This window comes from Pinus tabuliformis, chromosome 5_1 (assembly GCF_031772625.1).
Source record: "Pinus tabuliformis cultivar Carrire ecotype Pingquan chromosome 5_1, CPIR1, whole genome shotgun sequence".
Lineage (NCBI taxonomy): Eukaryota > Viridiplantae > Streptophyta > Pinopsida > Pinales > Pinaceae > Pinus > Pinus tabuliformis.
The window spans coordinates 494,894,815-494,902,840 of record NC_142305.1 but is presented as its reverse complement, the minus strand read 5'-3'; the positions used below and the strand labels follow the sequence as shown (position 1 = coordinate 494,902,840).

General features: G+C 35.2%; 1 long non-coding RNA gene across 1 annotated transcript; it reads right to left on the bottom strand.

Moving 5' to 3' along the window:
* Nucleotides 1-6,147: 6,147 nt before the first annotated feature.
* LOC149165657 (uncharacterized) lies at nt 6,148-7,733 on the bottom strand. Its single transcript, XR_016260341.1, has 2 exons — nt 7,611-7,733; nt 6,148-7,473 (listed from the first exon to the last, which is right to left on the bottom strand). It is a non-coding gene; the product is annotated as an uncharacterized LOC149165657 (long non-coding RNA).
* Between the last annotated feature and the right edge of the window lie 293 nt (nt 7,734-8,026).

The window sequence follows — 8,026 nt, the reverse complement described above, 5'->3', positions numbered from 1 at the left end:
AGATATAACTTCTTGGGAGTTGTATTTTCCATGGTGTGCATTCCTCTTTTATTTTCTTTGATGTTTCCTTTTCCATTGAAACATTCAACTTTCAGATTTAGACATCAAAGAAAGGGGTGCTGGAAATTAGCTTTATTCCATGGAGATGAGACTTGGTGTGGACTTCAGTAAGGTTTTATATATATATATATATATATATATATATATGAAGTAATCAAGCAATTATCAAGGATTCATGCTCTCATGATGTTAGAAAGTAGAAGGATATATATATATATATATATATATATATATATATATTGGAAGCAATCAAGCAATTATCAAGGATTCATGCTCTCATGATGTTAGCAAGGAGAAAGGACAGGTGATATAAGAAGAAATTCATTGATAAAGATCAACCAACATCTTTTAAAGCAACACTCTCCAAGAATGAAATAGGACAACCTTGTGTGGATAAAGAAAAGAGGTATATGAGTTCATTTTTGGGACTCAATTTGCATGAGGACATGAAAAATCTCAGTGTGGGGGAGATGTTGGGTCACTGATTTGTCATCATTCTCACTTGTCTTTGTCATTCATTAAACCATTACTTCCAACCATCCATTGCACCATTTCACTCACTTGCCACCATTTTTACCATAATTCTTCATGATGTGCTTCTATATGTCTAAGTGGTTAATTAACATCGTTTTCCTTTATTTTTAATAGATTAAAAAGAATTATGGATGGTTTACTAATGATAGTTTGGCCAATTTATGTTTCTGCAATTTTGTCAAGCTTTTGTAGCTATCTCCATGGTTAAGGTAGTATCACCACTCTAGAAGGAAATCTGACACTTGGACTTGGTTTCTAAAAGATCCAATATGTATTTGTATTGGTCAAATTCCACCCAGCTCACACATGTGGACCTCCAGTAAGAGATCAAAGGAAAAACGCAACAGTTTTAACCAGTCAGTTTCAAGCACATATTCTGAGAAAATGATAACGAATTTTGGAAAAAGAAAACATGGGTTTTTTTTAGCACGATCCCAATTAGGTTCCTCACATGCAATTTCTTCAAATTTGTTACCATTTGAGAGATTTTCAGGGTTCTTTGGAGCCCTATTTTGCAAATTGCGTGAGAAAACGGTTTTGCAATTTCACAGTCAACGCCCAATCACCATAAAGATTGGAACGAGCTATTCTTTAACAAATTCATGGTAGGGATATCACTCTTATCATATTTGGTCTGACATGGTAGGGATATCACTCTTATCATATTTGGTCTGATATTTGATCTAAGAATCCATCAAATAAGATTGGATTTTATTTTCAAAACTGATCCCATGACCAAAACTCAAGCAAGAAAATCCTGAGTTTGTTAATTGCCTTAAAACTCTAAAAATTGCAGTCTCTTTGATGAGAAGAGATATCAAATGTCAAGGATGAATATTAATTTGTAATTGTTGTTGTTGATTGAAGAAGAAAACTCATTTTTTTTTAATGAATGAAATCTCTGTTATGGCACAATTATGAATGTGATTGGTAATTCCAGTCTTGCGATATGAGTTTTTAAGCATCTCACACTCACCAAGAGAGCCACTGAGGATGTGTGAGAGATAGTATAGTCGTCTTTTATTATTATTTTTCAAGTTCTTATGCTTTGCAATTAGATCAGAATTTTCCTCATTCATTTGTTCAATTTATTTTGATGTTCAATTTTATGTCAATGCTCTATTTTTTTAACTAAACTTGCACTCAATTTTCCTTGTTACATTACAAGTCAAACGTTTGATAATAAATCAAAAACACCAAAATATTTACTTCAAATTTCTTTTAATCTTAAGTCTCTGAATTATGCGTGATAGGATATGATTGGCTCTGGTTTAGAGTGTGCACATCAATAATCTTTTTTAGGCTTCCATAATTATTATTTCATTGCTCTTTGTTTGCTATACTCTAGAATAGTTTTTTATTTCAAAGTCTTGTAGTCTTTAGATCAACTTTACTTTCATGAATTGATAGACTTAGTTTTCTTTCCAAGTTGATTAGATTAAATTTCTCTTCAAAACAAAATAGAATAATCTTGCTTTTCAAGTTCATAGAATAATCTTGTCTTTCAAGTTCACTAGAATATAGATTTCCATTGTTAGAATAGATCTTGAAGTCCTTTCTTTAGAATAAATTTTCTTTGAATTCATTTCCAAGTCTTGAGTTGGAATTAAAAAAAACATGTGCAATTAGTCATAGATAGATTTTCATTACATTTTTGCATCTTTCTTATTTTCCTTTTTTTCTTTGAATTGAAAGTAAATTTCCTAGCACATATAGTGCATGTATACTTCGCAAGCTCACGTACCCGGATTGACATATAAATGCAAGTAATTTAACAGTCAATTAAATTACCTAGCAGAGGTCCCAAAGTAACTTCCTTGAACACAATAGCTGCAAGGAGCAGTGTAGCCGTCTTGTACTGCAAGAAACCCCAAACATTCACCATTGAAGATTATTCGAATAAAAAGTCAACCGAACAACCTACATAATCAAAAAATTAAAGACTTTACCTCATTTTTCGAGTAAGTAGGAACGGATAAGAGCCAAATATACAATGAGCTTCCACTGGTCTCTCCATATTCATTATTGTCTTCTCTTCTTCCATGAATACCATCAGAATGAAGGAAATTTAACTCACAAATCACAAATCATATATCTAAAGATTGCACCTAATATATCGAGTAGCACTTTGGGAAACTCCCTTACAAGCAGGTTATAGTTTCAGAAAAGGGATGTAGAAAGTCGTTTTCAAGCATCTCACTGAAGTTCTGGGCAATTTTCACGATGCTCGTCTTTACTTCACTTTTTGAAGTTCAGGGGATATTCAAACACGTATGCTGTGAGAATCGAACATGCGTTGTGAATTCAGCCCTATGTCTGCACACTATCCATGTGTGAGTGATAAAAAGAGCTCCCTATTCAAGCCAACATAAAGGGAGTGCCCCGTAGTTACAAGGTTTGGGATCTGGACCATAAAATGGTGCACGATAACGCTACGTCCAAGCGATAATCCAACCGATAATCCAACTATATGCTCATGTCTTTTGTGCAATAGTGTTCCTCCTTTGTTAGGGGTGAACCAAAACAATTGAGTTGAACTAAATGTTTAGCTTAACAAAATATTGTACTACTCCATTCCAGTAAAAAGCAAAAAAATACATGTTATATTAAGCCAAAAAAAAAACTAAAACAAAACATTAAACTCTTCCATTACAGTGCAGAACAAAGATATTGTTTTCCTAATTGCCTAATATCGTCATTACATACCTTTGTCCCTCTACTCATGGATATATTAATACTTTTCCAAAATTACCTACCCATATCCATCTACATTGAATGAACAATCCATGGAGGGGAAATAAATGAACTTATAAATTTGTAACATGAAAAAAACATTTTAAAGATAATAAATGAATAAAAAACATAATAAAATTGGTAAATAGATAATAATAAAAAAGAGTACATTCGTACAATTAATTTAAATTTTATTAAGATAAAAAAAATAAAAAAAAATAAGACAACAATCAATAATTAATAAACCGATACTAAAAAAATATCCCATATAAAACCTATTACGTACTTTTATGTGTTATTTCAAATTTTATATAAAATTCCATTCATACCTATTCAACCACGTATTTATGTATATATATATATAGAGGTTGGTTACTGAATTGACTAACATTTTTATTTATTAATATAAAACAAGAAAGGTTGCATGGCAGCTAGTCCTTGCCTTGAGCAGGAAGTATGGGAAGTATCCAAAGTCTCTCAGCGCATGTAAAAGAACATTATATGCTGCAGTTTATACATATAAATTTCATAAACTAGTCTGCTTTGGGAGCCTGGCAAAACAGTACCCAAGTAAAATGTTAAAAATCTATATAGATACATTTCATAAACTCGTATGCAATTGGAAGCAGTAAAGAAGTGCCTAAATAAAAAACCAATGTTTTTCTGGATTTTCAAGATGCTGAATCCCACTCATAGAACATATACCAGTCGTTGAAAATGATATCTACAATTGACACTTATAGTGGATATCTTCTTGACTTGATATGCCATGATATGCCAAGCAGTGGAAATTAGATGCTTCAACATCTTCCAGTAGGAACTGAGATTTCTCTGGAGCTCTCAATTTTTTCATGCTTTTTCTGAGACCTTCTGCACCCCAGCGATAATCAATATGAGAATCATAGTCTGGATCTGGATATATTGGTGAATTTGGATTGTCACTAGCTGTATATAAAAGTTGGCTCCCACTGCTGCAAATTAGAGCATCAAACGCAGACACTTTGATTCCAATAGACTGAAGCATAGGAATTGTTTCTGGAACTGTTAATACAGTAGATAAAATGAATCCAGCAGATGAAAAGTTGCCCGCATAACTCATTTTGTTTTACTGTAATGTAAGAGAAGCATTTTCTGCAAATTAGAGCATTAAACGTAGACACTTTGATTCCAATAGACTGAAGCATAGGAATTGTTTATGGAACTGTTAATACACTAGATAAAATGAATCCAACAGATGAAAAGTTGCCCGCAAAACTCATTTTGTTTTACCGTAACGTAAGAGAAGCCTTTTCTGCCTGGGTTTTGTCTAAGTCGATTAGCTGGGAGTTGCAGTAATAAGAACCCTTGGAATGGAAGCAGCACTGCCACAAATGTGGTGGCTGCAAGGTCAGTCCCTTGACCCACCTGGTCGCTTGTCACCACTTGTTTCATACAATGCTTATTAGCAGTGAACATTTATTAGAATCTTTAATTTCATTCTCTCTTTCGGCCAGTCAAGTTGTCTACAAAAGAAGCTGGTTTGGGTATTGAATTAGAGATGGCATTTAAGTCTTGCTTCTTCAAAACTCGAAATTTCAGATGTCAAAGGGCTTCCAAACCCATGGTTCAATTGCATCCCATTGCTTGTCTACAGTAATACCAAAATATTGAAATATTACAAAAGCTCCAAATCAGACTGAAAGGATAAAATAACAAAATATATCAAGCACGAAAGTGTACAGAAGCAATCTACTAATAGAATGAAAATCAAAATCCCTTCCAGATTCCAAACTCATGAAACTCATGAACAAACCGACCCAATTATATAACTGCTCAAGAGAAACCTAAATAAACAAATCAACACCCAAGTGATGGAGAAGTCTGGGACTATAGAAGAAGCCAACTCCTCCAAACTCATGAACAAACCGACCCAATTACATAACTACTCAAGAGAAACCTGAATAAACAAATCAACACCCAATTGATGAAGAAGCCTGGGACTATAGAAGAAGCCAACTCCTCAGTATCCTTACTGCAAGACCATCCTAAAATGAATAAAATAGTAGCACAAGTGCAATAAATGCCACAAGAAACTAATAGCCCACATGAACTGAATAGGGGAACCTAAACCAAAATAAACCAATTGTATAATGGGAAAAATGGTAAATATGAACCTAATTACAAAGAGTAATATAAAAACATAGAACAATTGCATAAAGAATCCCTGTGAATCATTTAAAAGATCAAATGTGAAAAACAACAGCCCTGGTGTTGCAATGGAATAAAAGAGTCCCTTTTTTTCTTCTTGTAGATATTTATTCTTAAGAGAAGTCAAAAATACAAGCAACCGAATGCCAAAATAGACAAAGCCCACTCAAAATAAAAGAAAAACAGGAATACTGGATCTAGTTGCTCCCGAATGAAGTGGTTTTAACTTTTCATTTTTAGAGTTTAATAAATCTTTTCCGCACAATGGAACCCAAAAAGGCTAAAAGGTAAAACCAAGAAAATCTAACAATCTTGGTAGTAAAATGGAATGAAGAAGACAAAATGAAAAAGAAACAAAACAACCCAATTACAATAGTAAACTAAATTGGCCTCCAAACACAAACCAATTCACCACAATGCAAAACAATTCAAGGTATCAAGCCTGCTAGATAGATTTCGAAGTGGAACAAATCCTAAAACTGAAAACACACAGCACAAACAAGCAACATTAACGAAAGTATGAAAAAAAACCTCACCTGCCCAAATGAAACAATGAGCCAATACACCAAGCATGTAAACAAAACCTAACCCGCCGAATGACATAGAAGGAGAGCAGTAAGCTCCTTACCTGAAACCTCAGCTGACATGGATGTTGGCAATGGAGAAGAACCAGATGAAATCAATGATGAAGAAGGTGGTGAAAATAGCCAATCAGCTGAATATAAGCCAAGCAGAAGTTAACAGAGAAAGTACTGATGCGTCCCCTGGAAATGCCAGAAATGTTGAAGGTCTGGCTTGGTGCTTCTCCTCAAAATGCCATAAATGCTGAAGGTTTGGCTTGGGGCAAGGGTGGCCGCAGAGAAAGTAGTAACGAAGGGTCAACCAGAGCTAAAGGAACTTTCACCAATAGACTCCATGCAACTTGTCTGGTGGCCATATTGCTGACCTGTATGCCTGGCATAGCAGACAAGGAATCACGTGCCCTGTATGCCTGGCATAGCAGACAAGGAATCACGTGCCCTGTATGCCTGGCAGAGCAAAATAATGAAGCACGCAAGGATTAAACGCAAGAGTGCAAGAGGAAGAATTCACAAAAAATTATTATTGTTAAAACAAAAAATGGGTATTTTTCTAACTCAACAGTCATTATTTATTATCAAGTTGACCCTTATAATCAGTCCATTTTCAATATTCAAAGAAAAACATTGAACAATGACAGAAGAAGATTGAATCAATAATTGATTTTTCTTACCATGTCAAACCTTAAAGCAGTGTCCTCACATATAACATTCGAGTTCATGACCCCATACCAGATCCCCAATAGAAAACTGACGCTCCTTCAGCGTGCAATAAGAACTTGCTTGTTCCTCATTTGCAGATGGCATAGTATGCTTTTTGTCACCAAAATTTGTTGTATTCTCCAAACCAGCTGCAGCTTCTTCATGTCTTTCCACTTGTACCCTCAAAGATGGATTCTTGCTAGTATTCTTTTGCAAAGCAGAATACGTTGATTCTATCCCCAAAACCTATTCCTGATCAGCTTTGCTAGCAACCGATTCCTTCTCAGTGGCTAGCCCAGCAGCAGCATGTCTAAGCTCAACTGAACCATCGTCGAAACCAACAATTGGCACTGCTCCAGTTTCAACTTCTCTTACTTTAATGTTCTCAATGGGCATGGAATTCTCCGCAAGCTCTGTACTAATTTCATTGAGATCAGTAGATATCCCTCCCTTGGCACCCTGGGCAAGTGCTGTGGTGGGCTCCACATTCTCTCCTTGAGTACCCATTAAACAATCCTAGCTATCTTCAGCCACATTTGAAGTTTTATTTCCAATGGAGGGTTTCAGGCTATTATCTTGGTTTAAACCAATTCCTCCAATGAAATTAGGGTTTGTTGCAGAGGCCACCAAACTTGGGCTTGTTAAAGGGGTATCGTCTTCATTTGAAAAGGGTTGATGGCTGGAATTCAAATCGAGGATCTTAGTAGACGTACACTCCATTATTAAAATCCTAATGATCCTAAACGCTAAACCTGTATATTGCTGAAAATAAATGCATGAAACTAGTTAAAGGGCTTTTGAAAATCCAAGAACTACCTGTGCACAATGAAGTTGTTGGTGCCCAGCTCCATAAATTCCCTCCCTTTGTGAAACCTCACGCACAACCTTTGGTTAAGGGAAGAGCAGAGGATATTTATAAACATATGAACTCCATGCTGGTTAGAACGTGAAATAGGACAATCCCTACAAATTGTATAATAAGTTCAAATTTAAAATAAATACCTGAAACCTCAGCTGACATGGATGTTGGCAATGGAGAAGAACTAGATGAAATCAATGATGAAGAAGGTGGGGAAAATATCCAATCAATTGAATATAAGCCGAGCAGAAGTTAGCAGAGAAAGTATTGATGCGTCTCTGTAAATGCCAGAAATGCTGAAGGTCTGGCTTGGTGCTTCTCCTCAAAATGCCATAAATGCTGAAGGTTTGGCTTGGGGCAAGGGTGGCCATAG